This window comes from Anopheles funestus, chromosome 2RL, assembly GCF_943734845.2.
Source record: "Anopheles funestus chromosome 2RL, idAnoFuneDA-416_04, whole genome shotgun sequence".
NCBI lineage: Eukaryota > Metazoa > Arthropoda > Insecta > Diptera > Culicidae > Anopheles > Anopheles funestus.
This window is the reverse complement of record NC_064598.1, coordinates 24,388,202-24,416,062: the sequence shown is the minus strand read 5'-3', so window position 1 is coordinate 24,416,062 and position 27,861 is coordinate 24,388,202. Positions and strand designations below refer to the sequence as shown.

At 38.0% G+C, this 27,861-nt stretch overlaps 1 protein-coding gene across 1 annotated transcript in view; it reads right to left on the bottom strand.

Annotated features, from left to right (window-relative positions):
* Positions 1–27,285, bottom strand: part of LOC125765643 (WSCD family member AGAP003962) — a 43,167-nt gene extending 15,882 nt beyond the window's left edge. The window contains exon 1 of the mRNA XM_049430991.1: positions 26,108–27,285. The gene's annotated coding sequence lies outside the window, so the exon portion shown is untranslated. The remainder of the gene's footprint in view (positions 1–26,107) is intronic.
* Positions 27,286–27,861: the final 576 nt, after the last annotated feature.

Sequence of the window (27,861 nt, the reverse complement as noted above, 5' to 3'; positions counted from 1 at the left end):
CAGACACAAAGAAATGTAATAAAAAAAGGGCGTCCGCTATTCATTCGAACACCGGCGTCCGGTTTTTTGATCGATCCCATGGGTCCAGTTGGCAGAGGAGGTGGTTTTCGTAGAATTCGTACAAAAGTTTACATTTAGCTGACAATTTGTCATATTTATTGATGTGCACTTTACGGTGGTGTTGAAGCATTTGTGCTGTACCATTCCACATGGTTGCGTCGAAACAAATGGTGTATGGATTGGAATTTGTTAACAGGATTAATAAACGTGACTGACGTAATCGTTTGAATGTTAAATTTACTAGAAATTTACTCTAAAGTGATTGGTTTAGAATTTGGCGAATGATTTGCTTAGTTGAACCTGTCATAGATAGGTTGTAAGGCACACTTCCTTCATAAAATCTAATTGGACAGATAATGTGAATGATTGATGTGCTTGTTACATAAATGACTAAAGGAAATATATTGCACGAAATCGTAACACATTTCACTAGGCCACCCCTCACCCTTCCCGCGCACTCCCCTGTACGTCATCCTGCATCGAAGCTCATTTGCACAGAAGCCCGGGTGTCGATGTATCTATTTACTGGAACAGTTTCAATAGGTCTAATAAATCATCTTTCACCATCTTAAGGCCAACCATTGAGTGCGTATGAAACCGAACAGTTGGACCTGCTGCGACACTAAGTGGTAGATGGAAATCTGCATGCTGGCACTGTTGTTATGCCCATCCCGCAAATAGTAGGCTGTCTCTGTTACGATAAGCAAGATCAGATCCTGGCTAGAAAAAAGAAAGCGGCTACCCACCCATCCAACCATTTCTATTAGCAAAACTGATACAGACGCACAACGCATACACACAGAGAGAAAACGTCTTCCCTTTGCCCGTTGTTCCCCGCTTGGCAGGGGGAAGTGTTGTGACTTACAGCAATGTCGGTCCCTTTAGGATGAAACGGTTTTTGCTTACTTTGTAGTAGAGAATGGGTCGGATGGTAAACCTTCCGTACCATTGGGGATGTAGCTGCAAATTGCGTCTACTGTGGGACGGCTTGGCGTTTATTGAATATTTTACTTCCTCCTCTTGCCATGTTTTGCCTTTTTCCATTCCGATCCATTGTACTTTTTTTTCGCCCAGCTCCGAAGACGGATGGTATGTTTCATGATAATGTGATAGCACAATATGTAGTATTTCTTCCGATTTGCGCTTATGTGTGTCCGTGCTGCCCATCCTAATGCGCTGTGCAGTGTTTCTTTTTTTTCACTATCATTTCCTTTCGTCCTGTGTTTTGGGCTGGGAATTTTTCCGTTTTTTTATGCTCCATTTTTTCTCTACCATCTCTGATTTGTGTCCCATTGGATGTCGACTTGCAAAATGGTACATTTCAAGAGTTTTTTTTTAAATTCTCGTTTTATTGTCTCTCTATACCCGAGAAGTTTCTTCACGATTGTTTAGTAGTGCGCTATTTGTTTGGCGCAAAAGTTTTGCATCCAACTGGTGCAAAATATGTATGTTTTATTGGAAAAGTTATACGTTTGATTGATGCGGGCAGATGGTGCTCTTTATCAACGTTCCAATTGCTTTTGAATTGGTTTGTTTTTATAGCTTGATTTTGATACAATAATATGAGTAAATATATTGCTGTAATTATCCTTGAAATATTTCATGGAAAAATACATGTAATTCTTGTAACCTAAAAATAATTTTAAACACATTTTAACTATTTAATGCAACATCATATAAAATTTTAATACATTCATAATTTTGAATAATCATTCGAAAAAAAAAATATATTTGTTACTTCTCGAGAATTGTTCTCTTTCCAAGGAATTCGTCGACTTCGGAAGACACATTTTTTGGTCTTAAAGAAATGCTTTTCCCCGACTTTTCAATATTAATGCGACCGGTGTCTGTTAAAATCCCCGTAAAGGCTCATCAATTATTCACTGACTTTATAAAGACACTGCACAACGGTTACCCGCTTAATCGCGCCGGAACCATATAATGCTTTGCTTGCAAAGTGTGCTGTTTTGCCCAACATTTGCCCAACATCATCGATTCGGGGAGTTATGAAAACTGTGGTACTTCATCACCGTTTTACATTACATTGGTAGAAGTATATATGTACAGCAAACGCTCTGCTTACTGTAAAACATTACACTTTCTTAACGTCATAAAACCCGATAAAGATTTATGAGCTTACTGGAAGGTGTGTACGGTTGTTCGATAAGCTTTTCGTTTTTTGTTTTGTTTTTCGGAGCTTTTATTTCTTACAGCCTTTAACGGTTTATCCGAATGGAATCGAATTAAAGAACACTTGCCATTCCGAACACTTTACGACGCTTTCTGTTTTCTTTCGGTAAAGGATATCAAAATGTAACACACACACACACACACACGCAGGCGCGCACCTTTTTACAGACGTACACGCTGCTAACACGTGGCAACGGTTAAACCACCAGGCGTCTCCATCGAAATCACTTTTTCGTTCCCCATCGATTCTATTAAAAAGCATTTTCCTAACGAGCTCCTATCGAACACGGTGCAATGTCAGCGCTGGCGATAACATTCATTTTACCGAACGAATTTGTACCTTCACTTTGGTTTTGTCGTTACGGGGTACACCGTTACTACTGACTAAATTCATACAAATGGTAACGAACAAAAAAGTTACACTGTGTTTTACAACCAAGAATCTGGTAATTATTTTACAGCTTACCAAAATTATGATACCTAGTGTGATTTGAAAAAAAAAATCGAACAAAGCATTTCCACATTCTTCACACGAATGGCTTGCATTTTTCATTCGTTTCTTCTTCTTCTATTGTTGAAGAAAAATTATCATTCCAACATGAAATGAATATTTTCACCGTGCTCGGTTGAGTGTTTTTTTTTCTAACAAATTTTATCATCCTTCCTAGTAAACCATTCTCCTAGTGTGAATGTGTATTATCCGCGGGGCACAAAATGTTGCACCAGAGCCGTGCCATGTAGCAATCCTTTTCACTTTATCTCTGCCGTGGACTTCCGGCTATTAATTCCGCCTCATCTTGACACCAGGTAATTAGAATACTTTTTCACCTGTTCGCTGCACCTTGCCTGTTATCTGTGACGATAGGTTAAATGGTTGCAACGTTTCCGGACGGGTGTCTTTGTTCCATTTTTTATTTTTGACGCTCAGTTCGTGACCGGTTGACTGCTTTAAATGCCCGTGAGAAATGGTTTGTCGTGAAAATAGCTCGTTCGTTAATTTGTTACTATATACATAGTAACATTTCAACGGCATGGGAAGTGAAATGACATACAAATGTTCTCTGTTATGTATTAGTTTTATTGTATTTATAAACCATAATTTTCCCCTTTTGAACACAATAGCAATTTAGCTCCATCAGTTGGATTGACTTAAGAAGCTAATACTAGTAAGCGAGCATAAAATTGATTTTAGTTATTAAATTAAATTAATTTATTATATAGATTAGGTTAATTTTGGGTAGTTTTCAAAATATAAAATTTCGTAAAAAAATTCCTTTTTTAAAGCAAAAGCTGTTGCTGCATATTTGATTAGGATTTTCTGCTTTTAAACTATTTAAATATAAGAAAATAGGGTTTAAATGCATAAAAACAACAATGCGTAACATAACTATAAGGTAACTAAGTTAAATAATATCTTCAAAAATTATTATAAAGAATATATTAAAGGACCAAGGACAAAGTTGACGAGATAGAAACGAAATATTTAGTCGGAACTCTGATAATTTCGTATCAGGTGTTGTTTATTAGTGCAAACTAATTAATATTGTCCTCTATTTTTGCCATATTTAATTATAACATAACTATAAAGTTATATTAGTATATTTAATTTCATCACATATGCGACAAGTTAATTACTTTCCTCTGTTTTCATTGTTTTTAGTTTAGTCAATCCTGAATAAATACCGTATGACGCGATTTTTACAGACACGAAACATAGCAATTGAACGATGTGCTTTATTCGATCCAATTATCATTATTTTAAATCCCGATAAACAAAAGCCTTGTGTGACGCTTCTTCCCGCATCCCCGATGGGATGGGTCAACCTTTTATAGGGCGGATTACACAATCCTCTTGAGTCGATTGATCTGGCGATTAAGCTCAACACCAAAATCCGCTTGAACCACAGGTTACCGGGTTCAATTATTAGCAGCATTTGGGGCTGGTAATGTCGTAACGCAAAAGTATAATCTTCCCCATTTGCATTCTCGGTCCGTCACTACCACACTGCCATTGGGAAACTCGTCGTCGTCTGGCCCTGTCCCGTAATTGGCCGAACGATTGAACAGGGAGGGAATGGAACTGAGGTTTGTTGGTCGTACGATACACCTGAAAACCCGCGAGTATTATGTTTTCCTATTGATTTTCTCTTTGATTTGCATAGTTTTTGGTATCGTCCCTATTTCCCTGGCTGTGCTGAGGGTGGTTTCACCATCGTAGTAGTTGGACTGGAAGGGAACACAAGGGAAGCCTTTCTTCTTCTTTTGGGGGGCTGAAACCAACAGCGCTGATTGTTTTAGTTTTGGATAAGCTTCGTCAAGTCCGAAGGTTCTTGTAACGCGAACGGTGCCGTGCTAATCTTCTTAATGCACGCCCGGTCAGGCAGGACGATGCGTATGGTGGCTATAGGGTGGCCGATCTTAGGTACGATGTGTACGGTATCGATCGCTCGATGGTATCTCAAAGGATCGTTACGAAGCGTAAGGTTGATGTTATTTTGCTATTCCGAAGCACGTAGCCTCTTTACCTGTAATCTGAAACGCTCCAGCGCACCCTTCCATTCCGGGTGGGGTGAGAGTTACTAATGGTGTCCTGGTGCCCTTAGCGTCCCTTAGTCCTTACCGAAAAATAAAAAGGATGAAGCTCAAGTTACGAGAAAAGCGAAAGATCCACCTTTGAGCCACCTGCTCCAAAAAAAACACATGGTCCGTTTTCATCATCGGCCAGTGCTTCGTGAATCAAGTTACGAGAATATTCAAGACGAGGCGAACATCTCCATAGCGCAAACATTAAATGTCGGTGCTGCTGTGCGTGTGTTTGCGTGTTTGTCTCTCCTTCAGTCTGCTTTTCCGGTCAAATCGCTGTATATTAATCACGGACCCTTCGTCACAGTGAGGGACACGAAGGATTCGCATTGGAACGCACGAACGCCCGGTCAAAGTTGGTGAAATTTATTATTGAATCCTTAAGCAGTTTTGTCCGGCATCCAAAAGACCACCCGGTCTAACCATAGGCGTGTGTTTATTCGGGCGTTCGGGTACATGCTGCTGAAAAATGGTGTTTTTACAGGGTGTAAATATTCACGCTGAGAAGGTACCGTAAGACATGTTTTCGAAACCCCACAAACTTTGCTGTACGAAAGTTTGCCGACCATAATTTCTTTCAATAACGCAAACGCAGTTTGTGACCCCGGTGCTACCATACCCGATATGACCTTCGATTGTTGGGCAGGGCATATGGTTTTCTACCAGGTGCTTCTGTGCCCATTTCCATTTATTAGCATTCGAAGTTTGATGGCTAGCGTACGATCGTGCTTGGCCACTATTTCGTAATTAATGCAATCACTGCGAATCACCTTTGGCTGGTTTTTGGCGACTAAGTGCAAGGTAATGGTAGCATAAGGACGAATGAAAGAAAACACTTTCCTATCGTTTCCCTTGGCCGCTGATGGTAGCAAATTTGTCCCCTGCCCGGGTAGGATATAGTGTACCGCAAGGCCAACGCCGTGAACTTTCGATAACAGCATAAAGTACGAGGTTTTATGAGCTGATAAAATTTCCGATTTCACATTCCTAACCACAAGCCGAAACAGTCCTGTCGTGTTGTTTAACGTTTTGAGATGGTGGGGAAAGCAGATGTGAGGAAAACGGTCGGAAAAGGCCAGAGGCAAATAAATAATATGCCATTAGCTGCCTGATAAGAAGCCCATTTCCTTAGCGATGGGTTTCGGTTTCTTTTCTACCTTCCATTTTCTTTCGATGTTTTTGTGGTTGGTTGGTTGGGAATTAGTTGCGCCGGAAGTTAACCGAAATGCCAACATTATGATTTTATTACCTTTGCCACAATTTTTATCAGAAACGGAGTTGCGAGAAGAAAAAAACTTGCACATAATTTTGCGCCAAGCTTGTGGTATGTAATATAGGCAAATAATGTAACAAATTACTTGAAAGTAATTAATGGTTTTTGTATGTTCATTGAGTTAGTTTATATAACAGTTAAACATTGGAAATACTAGAAAACATCTTAATCATATAATTACTTCTTGAGTGGACCGCCTGAAATCAAACTGTTTATCAACTTAAGTTTATTATAATACATTGGAACGCCAATTATCCGTGCTTATCGGGACTCAGCCCTTGGCGGGTAAGCGAATATCACGGATAATCGGGAAGACTCCTTTTATTGATAAATATTAGTATTTAGTGTGAAATGGCAGTCATTTTTTAAAAAAGCTATATGATATTTTTCTTATATGCACTTTGCAAAGTAAATCTGTTCTTTTTTTTTAATTTGAACAAATTGTGTCATTCCTTATTGAAGATATCATCGGTTTTGTATTTCATATGTCAATTCCCCAAGTTCCAAACGCCTTTGGAACTGTCATTTCCGAGTATCACGGATAATGGGGCATCCGGATGAAAGGTACTCGGATAATCGGCGCTCCACTGTAGTAATGCTGGCTCTTAAAACGATCTCCTGCAGCCTGATTTCAATCGCCGTATTGGCCAGCTGATATTAATCAGTTAGCCTGGAATTTCTAGTGAATGCGTTAGCAATACTGAGGGTAATATACAGCTCTTAAAGCAAATCTTGTATCTTTTATGTTATCAGTCAACATAATGATTCAGAATTTTCGCGTGATGTTCATCAGATTAAGTCAAACACCGTCTTACATATGTAAGACTTCAATTCTGGGACTATTGAAGTTCTTAGCAGCTTCGCCCAACCAATTTTTTACGCCATCCTTCAAACTTGATTTAGATTCGATTAGTTTCAAGGTTTAGAACTTCCGTTGTTATTGTAATGGCTTGATTAATTCTGATGTATCTGATTCCATACATGATGTTGTAATCATCTTAGTGCTCGTAAAGCTCGACATTAAAGCGGCTTCTTCATTGGCTTTCTTTACGTCAATATTTATTAAATCCTGCAAACTTAGTACAAAGTTCCCCCAAATCTCTCTATCATTCAAATACTCTCTTGCGTTTGACGAGAACAAATGATCTTCTAGGGCGAGCAGTAGTTTTAAAGTTGTATTCACTAGATTAGGACACATGAATCCTAGGTAATGATTCAATCATTTAATAAAAAATACATCACAGTCTACATTCTGCCAAAAGAATCGTTCAGAATTTCATTTTGGTTGATAAGTGAATGTCAAAAGATTCTTTAAAAATAAAGAACCGTTTTGTCAACTTAAGCTTCCATGGTAGTTAGTAATGCTTTAACAAAGGATTAGATATTCCTTATTTTCTATCCATCAACATTTCACATACTAAGCACTCATCATCACATACTAAGCACTGTAAACATTGTATTGTTAGCTATGGTTAATCGCAAAACATTAAAACATATGGGATAAACAATAAAAAAAATGTATCTTCTTAAAGTTGTGTCAGTTCAATGCATTTGAGTAACAATCATGGTACTTATTATCACATAATTTCCGATTATGTATTACGTGGGTAAGTGAGATTTCTTTCCCGGTTTTGCCAAACAAGATAATAATATTTGTTACTATTTTTCATTCCTCTTTCTTCCATGTGTTTTCGCAAAGAATAACGGCTAAAAGCAGATACGACCTACTGCTAGTGGTTGTTTTGGAACACGCTTATGATTAATATCTTGTTTGTGTACCATAACACATTCCATCCCATACAACAGATAGATCACATCTATAACGCAACATCAAGAAAAAAAAAGCCACAAATAGTGTGTTCCCTTTTCGCTTTCGTGTGGGGATTTTTTTTGTTGTTCTGCGGTCAGCAGGTATCATCACTCATCTCGCTATTTATATCTAGCCGTTCGCTAGCCGAGGGGAAAAGACCCACTGACTGGGTGTAACATGCTCGTAATGTTTGAAGGTCGTCAACACGGAATCCCACCTCCGTACATTCCATAGCATTTGCGTGCTGGAAAGGATGGAAAATAAAACGCCACCACAACAACGCGGCCCGTTAACTGAATGGACACGAGAAGCTGTTGCAATATATAACGGTTCGTATGGAATATGCTGGAGAATATTTACCCTTTGTACTACATTACAGAGATGCACCAAATTAACCAATAATTAAACTACCCCATCATTAGCAGCCGTTTGTGCATGTCCGACGACATGAACCGGGCCGGGGGTTTTAAGGTTTTGAAAAGCCATGGAAAAGAACCGCTGTGAAATGATATTATGAAAATGGGGCTGATGCACATGTGGCTGAACCCATACAGGTTTCGCTTAATTAACGCGAACAAAGAAAAAGTCTTTTTCCAATTGTATCGTGGCGGGGATGAAATGGAAGGTCGAATGGGAAGGGGATATGTGGTTTTTGCTGTGGTTGTGGAAATTGGTATTGAATTCATGCTACCGACCATGTGGGATGGAATAAATCACAATTATTAAACGGGAAGTTTTCATAGTATGTATTGCATTATAAAAACCGCACAGTAAACAGCATAAAGTTATTCATTGATTTTATGTTTTATTTTCTCTTAAATAAAAAATTTATTCTGAAATGGAGAAATTCAAATCCCATCGATAGAACGAATTCCAAATACAAACAACACATTCTGATGCCTAAAAAAATAGAAACTTCTCACACACAGATCGTTTTAATGTTTTGTGTTCCGCTCTGTCGAAAGTTTCGGCGAAAACGAAGAGATGTTGTCGGTTCATCTCAAAAGTCTCCTAAGCTGTCGGTTTCAAGGCAGCTTTAGAAGCTGCCAAAATGGTTCATACTTTTGAAGCGGGAACAGTTCTTCGCCATCGCATTTATTTCTGCTTTCGCCAATGGAAAAGCACGACAGTGACCATGAGAAAGCGACCGAAAAACATTCATTTTTCATAAGCCCATTTGCCTATGAAGGATAACAAGTGTGCTGTGTTGGGGGGGGCATCGACTGGCTAGTTGCCAAATCTTTTGCACAAAAGTTCCTTCTAACAAGAAAAGAAAACCAGCAATGATCGCACAAAGTTTGGAACAAGGTAAGGTAGACTATAGTGCGGTACAAAAATGGAACAGGCAGTGACAAAGTTCTTCGTGCAAAAGAAAAAAGGCCACGCGTGGTGGTTATGTAACTGCCCCATAACAGTGGGTGGTATAGAGTAAGGTGTGGTTGTAATTTATGGGACGCCCATAAATCGGAAAGAAATTATGTGTTAAGGAAGGAATTGGCGTATATATTTTTGCTTTGGGAGGGTCACGATTGGCTTCATTACATGTTAGACGATTTTTTTTTGTATTTCAATAATTCAATTACAGGCAACAAACCTATCACGCTGTTTGCTATGATTACGACTGTATTCGAAATTACTGACATTTTCTAATCCGTCACAAAAGACGATTTCAAATATGAAGATAAAATCATTTAATCTACTTGAGATTTGACGACAATCAAATTCAAGGTTCAATAGGTGGAAATATTTTTAGATTTTACAAATCTATTATAGCAAATCAGTGAAACAGTTACTAAGTTTTCACATTCTATTTTCAACATACGATCAAGGAAAGAATTAGATTTTTTTTTAAATGTTATTGTATTTTGTGAAATATGGGAAACACATTTATGATTATAATTATAATTATTATTATTATTATTTATTGGGAAACAAATTGAAATATATAAGAAATATACAATATATGAGCTTTTCCTTGGTAGGTTGATCGTTATTTTCAAAAATTTCTTTATCTCTCGAATCGCTTAAAGTCAATCAGACGCCATTCTTTTGCGTTCAGATGTATTTTTAGCAAAAGGGCAACATATTCATGTTTCACGCTGCAAACAACACAATAGAATCAATTAATAGACTATCGTCCTGTACGGACGACTTCGCTTGGCAGGATCAGCGACAATTGGGACAATGGCATGGGTACGGGTGTGCGTAATTAAATTCACCGCACTGAGACACATTGATTTTTTTTAGGATGCCGAAACATCCTTTTATCGTCGGTCTGTGGCAAGACTGTATTTTTTTTCTTCCTGAAGCTAATCACAAGATGCGATGATTGTGTGATTTTGCTGGATTGTGCTAATCTCGGTGGAATGTATCACACGTCGGTAGGAGTTGAGTTTATAGCATCATTAAAGTGCTATAAAAATTTAATCTATTCTTGTGAAATGAGTTAAATTAGATGTACTACTAGATTACATAATGCGGGAAATTTATTTTCCTCTTCAAAATATCTAATGTACACAAACATTCAAAAATATCCTCTCAATTGCAACTTGAATTCCGGTCAGGCGTTTACTACTAGAAACTAGAGAGTAGAGAGCAGAATAATTTATGTAAATATTTAAACTTGTCCCATAACACAACAACGCCAAATACGTGAACCATTAGAAATTAACTCACAGTTTCATAACTCTATTCAAAAACTTCCTTTAACACAGCCACACATTCCGGCTGCATTCAGCTGCTTCCCTAGGACCGATTTTGAACAGTCAGCAATAAAGGTTATATTTCAACGGGAAGCGGACGTCGTCCTTAATGGTACCAAATTCTCATGTTCCCATTGTTTCATAATTAATTTATGCAGTGCGCTTGTGCGGTGAACGGGCGCCATTCAGATACTTGCCCCAGTTAAGTGTAGTTCAATCGTGTTCGGGTAATGCGTGTTTTCATCGCGTCGGTGTGCAGCGTACGTGCAATTAGTGGAAGACAAACTCCTGAATGTTTGAAATTAGATTTTGATGATTGTTCAATTCAGCTCACGCGCGGTCAACGAGAACTGACTGGCTGGCGGTTGCGGCTACGTACACCAATTTGATATTCGTTAGATTGAAGGGTAGATGGAGCTTCGTTGGCCGATGTTTAACTATGTGTTTGACTTTCAACGAATGGGGGTTGATAATCCTTTCGTTTTGCGACCGGAACAAAAAGGTCCTCGGGGTGAGGATATGTCAACATGAAAGCAGCTTAATGATGAGAGAAGATCGTTCGATCGCATTATGATCCGTTATCATGACGTTATGGTATCTTTTTGAATACATTCAAACAGTATGCTTGTTTGCTAGAGGGCAATCGTCGAGGGGGACATTGAAACATGACTTCGGCAAACGCGAAGCATTGTTGTCGCTTAACGGAACGGAACGGAAATTGAACTGTACTTTTTTTATGAAACGATAATTCTTCTCATAAAACAAACAAAAGGAATTTCATATGTCACATTCTTTCTTTCATTTCTTTCTAGCTATGAAAAGAAACCTCCACAAAAAAAACAGTTTGTAAGAACTCCTACTCATCAAGTGTACCTAATCCGCCTATTTACAGATTCTGAGAAGTAATAAAAAAAAGTTGCCATCTTGTCTTGCATCAATTCCGGCAGGCTACTCAGAAGGTTGGATAGATGAGACATGTTTTACTTTTTGGATTTTCCGGCAACTCAAACTCGCTCGCACGCCAACAAGAATTGCTTTGCTGGAAAAGCAGCCACCGAAATGACTAAAGATTTTCGGGAAAAACGCTTTTTTTTTGCTTTTACATTCGACGCCACGAAAGATGGGCGGTGTTGGTCGGAATTTTATTGTTCGGTATGTTGTAATGTAAGCATTGAGGAATGAATTTCTTTATAACGGCAAATCTTTGGAAGGTTTTCGTGTTTAAGTACAATGATGGCAACCGGTGTATTGGAGTTTGGTTCCGTATAATTTATACAGCAGCTCAACTCAAATGAACCTGATTTAAGATGCGAGCATAAAAATTTTTTTTCGTCAAATTTTAAACATATTTGCTGACAGAATGATTTTTTGTTTTGCTATTAAAATCAAACTGGGTAAGACAGCGTATGGTTCGTTGTTGTTTTTTAAGAAAGTTTTTTTTTCTATAGCGATCAAACGGAAAAGCGCACACAGCAAATCTATTGATCGTAAAACACATGATAGCCGGGATGAGGAGGTCGAACGATACCGGACACTGATGGTTCCGCACGATCTTTGGTAGGATTTGTGTAGAAAAACCCCAACGTGATGACGGGCCGTTTATTTTTAGGTCAGTTAGGATGAGAGAGAAATAATGAATGATTTTTTTTTTTTTTTTTTTTTTTTGCTCGGTTAGAACGGCCTGGCCGTATCAAGACTTATTTTACCACGTAGCAGGATAGTCAGTCCATGCTACGGGGAGACGGTCCGCATGGGATTTGAACCCGGTCCCTGCCGTGTGGTCGGGCGCCGTTTTTCACATGCACCACCGGGCCGCCCCAATAATGAATGATTTTCTCCTGCTTAGAATAAAAACCGATATGAATCGAAGTTTTTACACTCCGAGTGGTAGTGGAAGTGGAATGTAGAAAAAGGTCGTTTTCCGAAGAGAAAGGCTGTTAGTTTCATCCTAGTCATGCTAACTCATTAGTATCCGAATTTTCTTTTCTACGTAACGCAGCCTTTTGTATTTTTTTCAATAGATCCCATTTCTTTTTAAAAGGACTTTTCAGTGAAATTAGTTTGTTTTCACTTAAATAATGCTTTAAATAAAAAAGAATAAAAAATAATAAAAAAGATTAAAAAAATCTATAAATTTGAAAATTTCCTAAGGCTATAGTAGCCTTACCTTTTATTTGGGAAATTAAGCAAAATTTATGTTGAAATAAATTTCTATTCACTGAAATATTGCTTGAAATAAAAAAAAAATAATAGACAAATTAAAACAATCTATTAATTTGAAAATTTCCTTTGTATGTTTCTTAGCCTATGAAAATTTCCTTTGTATGTTTCTTTCAATAGATCCTTTTTCTTTTTAAAATGAGTTTTCAGTGCATTTTAAGGATCATTTAGCTAACTAAAATGATACACGATTTAAAATTTGAAACGAAAATATCTGTCCACCTTTTAATTATATTTAAAAAAAATGCTAAACAGTTTCAAAAACGATTTATTTCAAATCTATTCCTATTGAATTACTTCCTCTATCCATGGTTTCACAAAAAAATATTAATCCTCAACAACAGTTGCCGTACAGAAAGGCATAAAAATGGTTTTATTATCTTGCTTTAACTCAATTTTATGGTCACTTTGGTGGTATGGTTGCTGAAAATTTTCTATTAAATCCCCATATGCATAGTTTCATATGTTTCGTTTTGCCACTTTCTCGAAACGGAATTGCTTTTGATTCACCTAACACTAACAGTCGATGGTTTGTTTTGGGTACCATTTCCAAAAATATGTACGAGCGCACAAACTTCCACTAATAAATAGAGATTGTATCCCGGAACGACCTCCATGTTCCATCCAAATGCAGCTTGACAGCAGCGTTAAAAGCAGGAAATGAAAGCCAAAACACTCCATCCCCTAAAATGTCGCCCATTTGTGGACATCCATTTTTTTTGTTGTTGCTGTTGTTTTTATGCCAAAGTTAGACCACTTCATTGGAGTACCCGGTTTGAGTTGAAGTTGCTCACCATAGCGACGGCGCTAAGCTCCCCGGTACCGATCGAACCGAACCGTACGGCGATAAACGGTGAAATAATTGAATTTCCCGGAACCCATCATAAATTACACACCAAAAAAAAACGAGAACTGCACTAGGCTTCTACAGCCACCAACCCACTAATGTACCAACAGCATGAGCTTTCGACGAGTGGTCGGTCGCTCGGTTGCTATTGGGAACTTCACTGATAGAAGGCACATTTTTCGGTTTTCGCTTTTCGAAGCTCGAAATTGACCGATCGAATAATGCGTTTCAGTGCTTTCTGTCCCGCCGGGTGGCGAGAGAACATTTGCAACGATTTAAGGTAATCAAATGATGATGTTATTGTTACCGCTTTTAAGTCGTTTGCAGTGCTTTTATGAGAGCCGAAAGGCTCGATCGATTGGTTTAGCAAAGTTTGTCCAGAAGTGGCACATAAATTCAAATAAAAGAATGATGGTAGATATTGAATTATAAAAGAAATAAAAAAGGTCAATGATAACATATTCCTATCTTTTTATTCCAACAACATTTTTAGATTGTACATGAGGTATTGAGATAATTTTACAGGATTGTAAGGTAAAAAAACGTTTAACTAATAGGAGAACAATGAAAAAAAAAAACATGGTTATTTGATATTATTGTTTATTTGTGTGGTCGTTACTCCAGGGGGGAACACCAGGAAAAAAAATGGTTTTATCCCTCACTAGTCCTTATTAAGCTAAGAAATGGAGGCGCCTCGTTTTTCGTAAAGCCAAACCCCAACTGAACAACATTTTATAAAAATTAAACTAAAACGAACAGTTTTCTTATTTTGGTGTAAGAAACTGTAATGGTCTAAGCAAAATTAAATAATATAATTGTTCTCAACATTCATCCATGGCTTTTTTCTCAGCTTTTCATCCATGGTCCACCCATGAATGGATATAATTTAAATATTTCTCTTATTTGTTTTTACAATACTTGTTGACTGAATGAATATGAATCATTAGTTAGAGTTTCTATAGATCTGCATATGCGGAATACGTAAGAAACAAATGCGTATATGTGCTATCGAACAGCTCCATGGAAGCTCTAGCATTACTGGAATAGATAAGTGTTATGTAATCTGATAAACCATTGACCCGTGGTAACTCCTTTCAGCAAAAGCTTTAATCCCTAAGAAAAAAGCTTTAATTAAAAAGGTTGGTTTGTTGTATAGAATAAGCTTATGTAAGTTATATATTAATCTTTGAATTATGTAGAATAAAAAATGTTAAGCCTTTCATTTGTCGATTATTAACATATGCTTTAAATAACTTTACTTAAGTAAGAAATAAATAGCTTAATAAAAGAAAAGACACATAAAAACAAAGGTAATTAATTTTTAAACAAAATTAATCGACGACACTGCTACCCTTATCCGTTGATTCAATAATAAAACATAAATACTTTAACAACTTTTGCGATGTCATGTTTTGCTTCCTTAACATAATAAGTCCTCGATTAATTATCTCACTGGTCAATGATTCTTATCTGATTTAATTGGGCCGAACATTCTTAACAAATGAAATAAAAAAAAAAAACATTTCAATAGAATCAGCTGTTGAAACGCAGAGCATAATTCTACGCAGAAGATCGAAACAAAAGCATAAATGCATTCCAAAGCAAACAATGTTCCATTTACTGTTATGTATTGTAATGTGACTTTACCCGGACTCGATGAAAAAAAAAATCACATATGATCGTACGCAATCGTTTTAGGGTGTGTTGCGCCATGTTCCATGCGTACACGATCATCGTTCTGTTCAATTTCCAATATCAGTACCCGATCAAATAGGCCAAAAAAAAAACCAATCTCCAAGCTGCAACTTTTCAATACAATCGACCACAACGCGGGTGGTTTCATTTTCGGTTTACTCGCGACGCGCCACCCGTCGCATGACGCCACGAAACATTCCGAGCAACAGTGTTTTGGTTGACTTTTTTATGATCTCGCACAGATGGGAGACTGTTTATGCAACGATGCTGCACCTACCGCTTCGGCACACAACCATCCCTTGGGCCCGTTCACATACGTACGTTGACTGTACGAGTGTGTATGTGAAATTCTCCTCCATTAACATCTGTATTCTGCCGATCTTTTCAAATGCCCGAGGTTCTGGTACAGAAAGTGAAATGAAACATAAAAAAACACACGATCCAATAGTCCGATTTTTCTCTCATCCTCCATAGTGATTTGCATACCCTTCGTCACGCTGGCTACACTTAAACTCGTCCCGAAGAATCGTTTGTCGGCCAGAGCACGTTTTTCTGGTCAGTGAACATGGCAGCGTCATGTTGTGGAAGTAGAGAAGCACAGCATTAGCAGAAACTCTGTGCTGATGGTTTGTTTCACGTGTTTTTTTTTGTTGCGTTGGTTGGTTGGTTTTGTTTTGGTTTTTACTCACATTGCACATCTGTACCGGCATCCGATGACCGGCCTTTAAATCGATGTAACGGGAAGGGAAGATGATATATGAGTTGAAAGAATGACACCATTCGGCTGTGACGTTTGATTGAAGCTTCTGTACGTCTTTGCGTCGGCGTTCGGCGGGTGTTTCTGTTGTGTGCACATGTGTTTCGGTGACTGGTTGAAATTGTTGTTTTTTTTTACCAGAGTGCGAATATTGACTAGAAGTCAATAGTGAGGTTTGCGTCAAATATTCTCATTGTTTGACCAGTCGATGGAGAAATAAAAATTGTTGAAAAAGTGAGGGTTTTAAATACATTTACTTATTGTTTCGTTTCAACAAATGAATGACACAAAAGGCTCTTATATTGTTAGTGGAAATACATTTAAACTTTTGTAATAAGTTTGATATTAAGTCAGAATAATTAGAGTGTAATATTTTTAAATTTTTAAAGGGATTCTATTTAATGATGCTGTTGGTCATTTGTATCCGGAACTTAATAATATCATGCTCTGGTTTATTTAGCATTTAGCATTATTATTTAGTTTTAGTATTTTAGTAGTAGATTTTAAAGCTTATTTTAATGACTGATTTTTTTTTATTAGTAATAACTACATCTAGTAGGGGGAAATTATTGTACACTTGTTTCAAATTACGAACACTGTTTTGTTTCAACAAGCGAAACTAGTTTAAAATAATTTAATTTAAGCGATTCCGTCCTACTATTTATACACCTGGTAACTAGAGTTTTCTCTTAATTCCCAAAAAAACGTTACTTTTTCTCACAGTTGTGTAAGTAATCACAAATTCTGCAAACTGCTAGTAACATGTATTAAGTAGGTAGGTTAGACTTTTTTTTATCAAAAACCAACCAAAAAATCTAGCTTCAAAGCACTGGACGGTTACTTTTTGGCAAACCAAAACCATAAACCACATTTCAAAGCTGAAAAAAAAACACTAAAGAACTTCATCATTGGCCTCTCTGGGGCCTCCCGAAGGGTGCAACATACAACGAGCTTCCATCCTGTTACCGAACGTTACAACGCCGCGTCCAACGATGCGCGTGTGACAGACGCACGACAGTTGCTTCAGCTGCTGTACAGCATGCCACCACAACATAATCCTAGAAATCCGGCCAACACACCGAAACATACATACACACCGATCTGGTAGTTATCAGCGAAAGCTTTGCCGCTCTAACGAACCAGAAACGGAAACTCTCGTGTAAAAGTGTCCCTACGACAACTGGGTCCGCCCGAAAGCAGGAAATGGGATCTGCCATCCACCATGGACCGAAATGGTGAATATTGCTCAATTTCCATCACCCATCAGGAGTACACGGGGAGCCTGATACTGGCAGCAGATGATTCGGTAGCCATCGCTCTAGCTTTCCTTCGCATCCGGTCATAGTGTTGTCTGGTCTGGTGGATGTGTAGTGGTAAGGTGGACACACGATGCACTATGCTAGAGCTACATCATAGGATGATGCACGGTTTGTACCAGAGTTGGGGAAAAAGATGGTACAGAATCTGGTAGCAAAATTACATTCGTCTAGCGTGGCCCGTTCTTGAAAATCTCGTTTCATCAACGGTACGGTTTTGCGGTTTGGACTGTTTTCTATGTCTCTTGAAAACAGGGAACATGGTCAGTCGTTTGCCAGCGTGCAGCATAACTGCATTTCGAAGCCGGTGGAAATGGATGTGACATAGCTGCCAGACCCCATTGAATGGAATTCATTGCATTGTTTTAACAATTTCAGCGACATTTTCTCCACTCATTGCTCATTACCTGCTGTATGTGGTAAGCGAGGATGAACAGCATTAAAATTTAATTATGTTTTGTTAAGATATTGCCTAACAAAGCTTTTTTCCATTTTTGTAAATTCTTGTCATTGAAAGAAATTCTCTCGCAACGTGAATTAGTTAAATTGCCTATAATTTTCAAGGTCGTTTTATAAAAGTAAAAACAGGAATTTGTTTAAAATTTGAATCAGGATTTTTTTCTTGAAATTAACCCCTTTTTTACATAAATTTATTGCTTTAAATTTTACATTTTTTCTTGTTAAACTAAAGCTTTATACGTATTGACTGTTTTTTGGTGAAGCTTCATTCTTTCGAGCTTTTTATGCAAATGTATGTTCACAAAAACAGACACCACACGCTAAACGATATTGTATCCTTCTAAAACGAAGGACATTCGTCTTGTTACAAAAAGGACACCCGCTACTGGTGACATTTGACTGACACATTTGCATTGACATTTGCATCTGTTAAGCTCGTAGCGTGAATTTTCCAAACGAAAGGAACGATCGCGTATGGTTCTTGTATCATCTAGGACAACAAAAAAAGAAGTCAGAACATGCCTGTCAGAAATATCACAAGGACACAAGGTTCCGTCTTGCACTAAGGGATGCAGTAGAGTAGATTGTTATGCAACGAAGGGAACGACCGGGAAGATAGTGCCGTATATACATATTACAAACACACACACACACACACTCATGAGTGTCGCTATGGTTCGATGGTTTTATTCTATGGTCAAACTTTGGACGAGGTACGTAACAGAGCAGTGTATGAAATTTTGCAGCTTATGTCATTCAATTCAAATTAACTACACTGGCCATCACCCGTGTGCCCGATGCAAATAAAAGCAGCTGCACGTATACGGCTTGTAAGCAAACAGTTCGTGGTGATAATATTTGCGTACCGAAGTTTAGTGATGATGTGATTTTTTTTTATGACAGATCGCTTGTCATACGAAAGTTCACATCCAAGTGAATAAATAATTCACTTCCTTTTAAAAAACTTTTATTTCATTGAGCATTTTAATATTTAAGCGATCTTTTTTCCATGATATTAAATTGAGTAACTTCAATTACTCTTATAGCGAACCAGTCGGGAATGGAGTGCACTTTCACATATAAAGATGCATTTTTTTTAAATTAAGAAATTCTAGTTCTAGTGTCAATTAGAGACAATATTGTTCAATAGTAGTCAAAGTCAAAACTCTCATCAAACCTTGGATCTGTTCAGGGCATCAAATATCTCGCTCAGTAAAAACGATAATGCTACATAATTCCACACCATAAACCATAACCATAATACCGACAACGTAATCAAGGTTGAAAACGGCTACAGCTAATCTGTGCTACGTTATGCAAAGCTTACAGCTTTCACTAACGAAAAGTATCCTCATCAGGCACCTCAATTGTTACACTTAACGCTTCACATATAATCTGTACGTGTGTGTGTGTGTTTTTTTTTGTAGATCTTCTCTCTTCTTCAAAACGATTTTATCCGAGGGCTAGTTGAAGAAAACTCAACACGCCTTCATTTTCCATCTTTTAGCGAAATTGTGATGGAAAACGCCCGCCCGGTAGTGGGTAGGAATTATCAACATTTTGAAGAATGAAGATGGAAGTGAAGTTTTTTTCTCCCCTTCTTTGCGAAGTATACATCACCCAAAAGGAAACGTGTACACACTTGGAACTCTTTTCCCGGGCCAGTAGATTACACCCCGGGAACCCATACACACGTGGAAGAAGAAATTTTCTGCAAAGTCATTCGGTTAAGACGAATGATTAAGTTTGAATTGAGCTCGACGATCCGGACGGTTTGGCAAATTCATACCATCATCCTCTTCCGGAGAGTGCTTCGTTTATCGTCCGGAATGAGCTGATCAAGTTCAGTATCCATCTTAACTTCATTTCGAACAATTTCTGTAACGCATGTAACGCACACGTACACACTTTGCCGCGGGTTCATTGTGATGTGGCATGTGTAAAGTTACGCTGTGCAAAAACACATATGCTTACCACCGAAAAGTAAAATTGTGCTGTTGAATTTTATCAACTTAAATGACAAGAAAAATGTGCTACATCATGGCGGGATTAAAGTTTATAGCCCTAAAGCTAAGAATGATTTTGGTTTATAGTCAGAAAGTCGACAGAAAACCAGGATATTCTAATACATCTAGAATTAGTTCTACGGGGAAAAAAACTATTGAAATGTTATCATAAATGTTCCACTTTTTAGTGGAGTTTTCAACGAACGACTTTGCCTCCATTATTGTGTTAAGAATTATTGAAAAGATCCTCCATTTGCGGCTTTTGCAGTATCGTTTAGTCAACCACATCTCAAGGATTTTGCGAGGCTTTATTAGTAATTCTCCTTCAATACTGTTTTTGGCATGAAGGGCGAGGCTACATTTCCTTCTTCGGATACTTTTTTATGCTGATGGTAACTTCTGGGAGGTTTTAAGACCAAGAAAATCTTCGTTATTAAAAAAATCAACCGAAAATTCTCTGCAGAAATCACTGCTCAGATGCAGCTTGAAAAGAATGATTTTTTCGTTTAACTTCATCCTGTTTCCTGTAGAAGACCAGATGTAATAGGAAATAATAAATGTTGGAGCATCTACTGTTCGGAGGACACTCAGTGTCGTGCGATGTATAGTTTCTCCACTCATTCATTTGCATAAGATGCAAATAGAGATTCGAAAATATTTAGAAGAGATTCAATATTATTTTGTAGTTTACATTTTGTTCAATCATCAATACTAATCACATAAAATAATATTATTAAGGCGCTTTAAGTTCTCTAGAATTATCATTTTTCGTATCGCGAAACAAAACTCTCGTATCGATCAATGGTAAAACCTTGACACTCTCTTAATATTTGCACAAACGAAAGCGATCTCACCGAGTGTTCATGTATTCATCATCATCAACATTCATTAATCTTATTGTGTGGGAAACGAAGCGTGAAAATCCTCTCTACATTCCTTTTTTCCATTTCTTCAATTTCAAGAACAAAGGCTAATGCATTACGCAAAACTTTCCAACTTTCCATCTGCAGCCGTTTCGTTGTGTATTGCCGTCTGCCATCGCTTACACTTATAATGCAGGTCTGGCCATACACTGCAGCAGATGCAGTTTCCTACGACAACGCCAGTTTCTTCTCATTACGGTGGAATGTTGAAAAGGGGCGAAAAAAAAACTTGGTACACATCGGTGCACCGTGTCATGTTCTTTTCCCAAGAATCTACCCAAGTGTCCGCCAGCTTATTGGGGTTTGGGTTGGTCGTCAGGTGTACCGGTTGTGAAATTAAATTTTCCACATCCTTCTCTGCTGTTCTGTGTAAATCTTCCCGCGGAACCCACCGGAACGTGATGTGTTGATGAGAATGCCACCAGCCTTGGTGACTCTGGTGTAGTTTTCCCATTTGCCTCACCGTACATTTCCTGTCAATCGATATCCAATCAGTGGGTGTATGGCCAACGGGGCCAACGGGTTGGGAAAAGTTTTTGTTATCAGCTGCAGATCTGATCAGCACGGGTGCAAACAACAACAACAACAACCCGTAGGCGAATACAATTGCAATTTGGATTAAATCGAACAGAACCCGGCGCAACATGCATTTAAAATGCATTCCGGTACGGCGAAAAAGAACAAACGCGTGGTGTGCATCAGTAAGCAGGGGTTGAAATAATTATTCAATTTAAACTTCGTTCATTAAGTTTGATGAGTGAGCAGAGAAGTTTTAGCCTAGCCTAGCCTAGCTGTACGGTTGTATGTTTGTTTGTTTTTTTGTGAACGGTTAAATGATGCAAACAATGGGTGTTTATGGCATATCAAACAATCCTGAATTGTTACGGACTTAGAACGAATTATGCTGATTTCTTTAAAAACAATATAATGATCATGCTGTTTTAATTCAACTTTATACTTTTCTAGCATTATTGTATAAATTGTATTTACGTCTTGGATACATCATCTAAAGTGTTTAATTTTTAGAAATCTATTTATCAAATAATTAGCTTGGACACAGAAAGCTCGAAGGCTTGTGTACGATCTGCGGAAAGCATTGATTAATGATTGACAGAACGCCGAACTTTACTGTGTTTGGTTTAGGTTTTCCAACAGCAGCCTCATACCATGGTTCATGGATCGCCTTTTCGTTTATTATATTTACACTTAAATATCTTTCATTACAATTTTGAAACCTTTAAGAACAAGTTATTGGTCTAAGGAATTTTAAATTCAGAAATTGCAATTAATAAACAGGCAAAGAAACAAATTTACACCACAAGGAGTACAGATATGGCCATGTGAAAAAACATGCATTAAGTTTCCTAGTTCTTCACAAATGATTTTTTCTATGTTGAGTTCTTTTTGTTTGGTAGCGAAAATACTGAAAGACATTCAATTAAATATCGGTCATTGAACTTTAAACGTTCTTCATTTGGTCAAAATTTCTAACTTAGATTTTTCTTGAAATTGTGCATTTCCTTGGAATGAGGTGAGTTTTTTTAAACTTTATCCTTATAAACCAAATCATTTTTTCACGTACTTTGAACTTTACGTACTTTTGCACTCACACATAAAAAAACTTCATATGTATTATATAAATTTAGTTTCTTAAAAAAAATCGTTTTCGAATGTGCGATTATAAAACATCACAAATAAATAAATTTTCCGAGAGATAAGTCAAGCTTGAAAAAAATTTTCACAATGACTGATATTGGTGTATAAAATTCCATTTCCATTTAATAAAATTCCAATTGTATTCTTTGTATAAAATTTTATTAAAAACTCAACGGTTCATCGGAAATATGAGGAACGTTTTCTTGAAATAAAAAATGAAATAACCGTTCGAGAACTGTTCGGAAAATCCGCCAAAGTGAGATGATATCCTTTTATTTTCTCGCATATACGATCCATTTCATGCAATAGGAAAAATTTGTTCGAAATTTGCCTGTTCTGTTTGTTGACTTGCTTCCTTCCGCCTACGGATGTAGTACGCCAGGAATAGCGCGTTGTACGTGGCTAGGCACTGAAACAAACAAATCGTACCCGGAACCTGGTGCCTTCTCCGATAGACCGTCGGCGTTCCGGTCGTGTTTGCCGAGCCAAACAACGTCGATGGTCGGATACGCGTATGTGTACACGCTTACGACAGCGAAAGTCAACGTTGATGCGAACGGTTGGGAGCTGCTTTGTCTGCTCTTCAAATCTCGATGCTTTTCGAGACCGGTGTTGTTGTTCTTTCTATCACTTTGCGCCAGTATATCATATCCGTGGAACTGTATTTTATGATGCTTCGAAAGTTTAGCGGAAATTCTTCCCTGCCAAGGCGACAAGAGAGCGAGAGCGACCACGGACAAACGGCGAATAATAGACTTCTTTTCATCATGTACTTTGACGGCAATCGGGGAGGGTTTTTTTTGCTTCTTCTTTGTGCCATTAGATTTGCCTCGTGTTTGTAATTCTTCCACTCGATTACATCGTTGCTCAAACGAGCTCAGGTAAGTAGCTGATTGATGGATGGATGTTGATTCCTTGACGATGGTGCGATGTTGTAAAGCCAAGGGCCGTAACTGCTCGCCCGGGGAAAAAAAACGGAAGCATTTTGACGCTTTTCCCCGGGATACCAAGGTGTGGAACGAGACGTTAAATCCTACCATGTTGGAAAGGATTTCAGTTGCTAGCACACCTTTTTTTTCTCCCCATCAAGTACCGGGTACGGAATTGCGATTTAGTTGGAAATATTTATATGCTGAGATAGACCATTACTAGCGGTGGTAACCCACTTGTCGGGTGCCTAGGGAATGGAAAAGACTACCGAATGAAACTGTAATCGCGTACCCAAGTGCCACTAGCGATGGTTCATTCATATGCAAATATTATGCAAAAGGACACGCATAGCTGCTGCCGGTCCGATGCTCGGCGGCTGTAATTATTAAATCCGGTCCGGCTAGATGTAATTATTTTTTATCGTTCCACCGTGCTTGGACGCACATTTCTACACCAAACTGAGTATGTTGTTGCATTCCAAAGCCTAAGCCTTGGGCTTTGGCCCAGTGAAATAGTGACATTCATTTACGTGAAGTAAACATAAATCGCTTGCATTGGAATGCAATTCATAAAAGTGTGCGCATTGTTTGCTGATGGATGTTAACCCAGTACGTTATCCCTTAATGTTTTCCATTCATTTTGTAGACTAGCTTGTATGATGTTTATTAATAACCAAAGGTATTAAAAAAAAGAAGATATATCTTGATGTATTTATTTCCGATTTCATTATTTTAACATGCAATTTATTTGCCTTTTTTCTTTGGAAATCTATGAACAGATTAATAATAAGACGATTAAGTAAATCTTAACTTTCTTCCTCTAATTGTTCTCAGTAATAAAGTGCTTTCTTTTCTGAGAAAAATGGGTTGTTTCTTGACTGCTAATTGTCTCTCTATAGATAACAATTCATTCAGAATTGTAGGAAGTTTTTTACTGATGGCAACGTAGTTTACAACTGAGATTAAGGCAAGCTTGGGATAAGGCAAAATATTGAAAGAAAATCCCTAATGAAAATTACATTAACATCAGTTAAAGGCTAACAATATAGTGAAAAGTCGGCCATCTTTAATTGGAAATATGTATATACAAAAATAAATGAAAAATCTGTTCTTTCATAAAATTAATTTACGAAAAGAAAATCAGAATTCGTTGAATTAAATTTATATTTCCCATACGATTGGTGGTTCTAATGTAGATACACAAGTTGATGGAAAATCAGATCTTTATAAAATACAAAACAATTTTGAACCAGTTTTCTTAAAACATTTTTAGATGGTTTTTATCAATATTTTTGTTTTTTTAATCAACAAATGGAAACAATAAGCAAAGTAATTCCTAAATAAAAAATGCATTTTTTTATTTCATTTCGATAGATTTATAGCTTGGTTGGTATAGTTTTTGTATACCATGTCTCTTCATTTCCCTTGACGATAATGCATACACACTCGATGCATAGGTACAGAGCATAGTGCATGTAAAGGAAACAGCAAACAAACGACACAGTAACAAGTTCGCCCCGTAAGAGATTAGAAAACGTGCTTGCAATTCAAAATTAGAGTATCTAGGAATTTGCTCTAAATTCTAAAACAGTTATGAGGCAACAGAACCAAACGCAAATGCCAAAATGCAAACAACCTCCCTTAAAAAACACGGGGCGGAAGAGCAAAATGTCGTTATTTAGACGCCTCCGATCTACCTCCCAGTCCCCCTCACTGTTTTGGGGGGGATGGGGGGGGGGGGGGGGGTTTGTGCAACGGGGCCGAAACGGATTTCGCGCTTGTTTGCTTCTATTTTCATTCATGTCCGCAACACTACAACCACCGCCTAGCCTCTCGGCGTACACGAAGACTTCTGGTAAGTATTTACAGTCGGGAAGTTCCTTTGCGCAAAGTGAGGGTGTTGTTTTTAACCTTTCGGTTTTGTGATAATTGTTTACCTGGGGATTGTTCATTGCGGCATCCGAAGAGCTGCGTGTTGCTTTACGCACACACGCGGTGCAAAATAAACAAAAAAAAAAAGGGCCAGAGTGTTAGCTTGCGCAGCGGGACCATCATCGTGTGAAGTACTATTTGCAAACGTACCAAACGAAAGATCATCGTCGATCGTTATGGAAGATGGTGGGGGGTTTTGGAAAAAAAAATCATCCCCTCCCTTTTGCTGTTTTTTCTTTTATGCTTTCCCGATCGATCTGGTTTCTATCACAATTTAGAAAAAAAAGCCATTTCTCTTCACCACTTCACCACCAGCAAGTAATTTTGTTCACTGTACACGATCTCTGCGGTGAGCTGTGAGTTGGTATACGAGAAGAGCAAAATTCGACTCGTCGTTTAACGGTGCCAACAAGCGAAACCGTCTCCGTGACTATCGACGTCACGGAGGTGACAGCACACGCGAAAGTGTGGAACCGGAACAACAGTCAAGGACGCAAAAACCATTCCGCCAGGGCCATCGCCTCGAAGAGGGGGGCCATCTCGGTTGACAGTTGGTTTTCTTCTCACGCTGCCGGTTCTTGTCGGGTGGGACGGAATCTTATACGGATGACACTTGACTTAATGCGTTTGCTTTCTTGTCCCTCTGCTTGATGTGCTCGTTCGTCGGACATTTTCCAGCAAAAAGGGAAAACTTGTTTTTCTCTCAATGTTCTCGACTTATTCTTAAACTTTTGATTTTAAAAACCTACCTTTAGTTTACGCTTTCGTTGCTTTGCCGGGCTGGGGTTATTCACCGTTCAGTTGTGTTGGGTTGGGCACCCTTGCAAGACCAACGCAATGGTACGGAATTCACCTACTCGTGCAGAGGTCTCAAGAAAATAAATCGCTGGTGTTGTGTTTGCTAATTTCACACCCCTTTTTCTTTCGTTTCACTATTCGCGACGACCACGACGACGACGACGACGGCAACAACCAAAGCCAGCCAGCGGGCAGCACAAAACACGAACCAACAACTAGAACTATAAAGCAAAGTGACGCGAAAACAGCCCGCCCGTTTATGTTATCCTTTTGCCGTTTGTTTTGCCGATGTTTGCTCGAAAACCAAGGCCCCCGAATGGCCCACCCCGTTCACGTTTGCACACTGGCACACTTATTCCTTCGGGCTGGCGCATCCGCACACTTCTAGGAGGAATGCAAACACACACACACTTACGCGTGTGTTTGTAGATGTGTGCGTTGGGGTGTTGTTTTTTTGTTGTTCGTTTGTTTGCGCTTTGTTTTTCTGGGGGTGGGGAACCGAACCCCGCCGAGATTACAACGCGCGGACACGCACAAGCACGCGGCCGAGCGTTTGGCCGTCTGCGTTTGGTCGTGGTCTGAAGAAGACTGAGCATGAATTTCGCGTTCCGTGGGTTGCATCGGCAAGTGGTGAAGTAGAAAAAAAAAACGGTAAGCCGAATGGCCGAATCGCAATCACCGCGAAGATGGAGCCGCCCGATACCAACGTGTTGTAGTAGCGCTAGCGTACAGTGTGTAGCGTATGAGTAGAAGTGTTGAGTACATTTTGCCTATTTTGTTGAAGCATTTCTTTCTCACGATTTTTCTCTTCTATTTTAACGTTCAAATTATTGTTACTGTTAATTATCTGCTTATCCTTATTCTTATTAAAGTATCTATTTCATACATGGAAGTGCTTGAATTTTATTATATTATGATCTGATTCTTTTAATCCTTTATCCTTTATATCCTACGTATAAGTTAAGGATCGGTCATTTTATTCACTCATGAGTGGAAGCATGTAGCCATGTTGAGACGAGTTGCAAAAAGAGTAAATACATGAGTTGATACAAAACGTTTGATACACATGAGTTGAAGAGGAATACATGTGTACAATACCCAAAGCCTTAGGAGGTTGGCAAATTTATATAAGTTTTATTTATTATGTTTTTATTTAAAGCATTATTTGAGTGAAAAGAAACTTATTTCAACAAATTTGATTTAAAATACATCAATTTATAAATTTTATTAAATTTTCCAAAAAATAAAAGCTAAGGCTGTTATAGCCTTAGGAGATTGGAAAATTTATAGACTTTTTAATTTTTTTTTATTATTTTTTATTCATTTTTTATTTAAAGCATTATTTGAGTGAAAAGAAACTTATTTCAACAAATTTTCATTAAAATACATCAATTTATAAATGTTGCTAAATTTCCCAAAAAAGAAGCTAAGGTTATAGCCTTAGAAGATTTTCAAATTTACAATTTTTTTTATGAGTTTTTTATTCATTTTTTATTTAAAGCATTATTTGAGTGAAATGAAACTTATTTCAACAAATTCCAATTAAAATGCACCAATTTATAAATTTGGTTAAATTAAAAAAATAAGGCGATAACCTTGGGAGCAGTATCGTATCAAGCTTCTCGGAGGCACTAAGCGGAATGGTAATTGGGGCCCCAAAACTGAAAAGAGTCGCACTGTCGATAAACTTAAATCAATGAGGTTT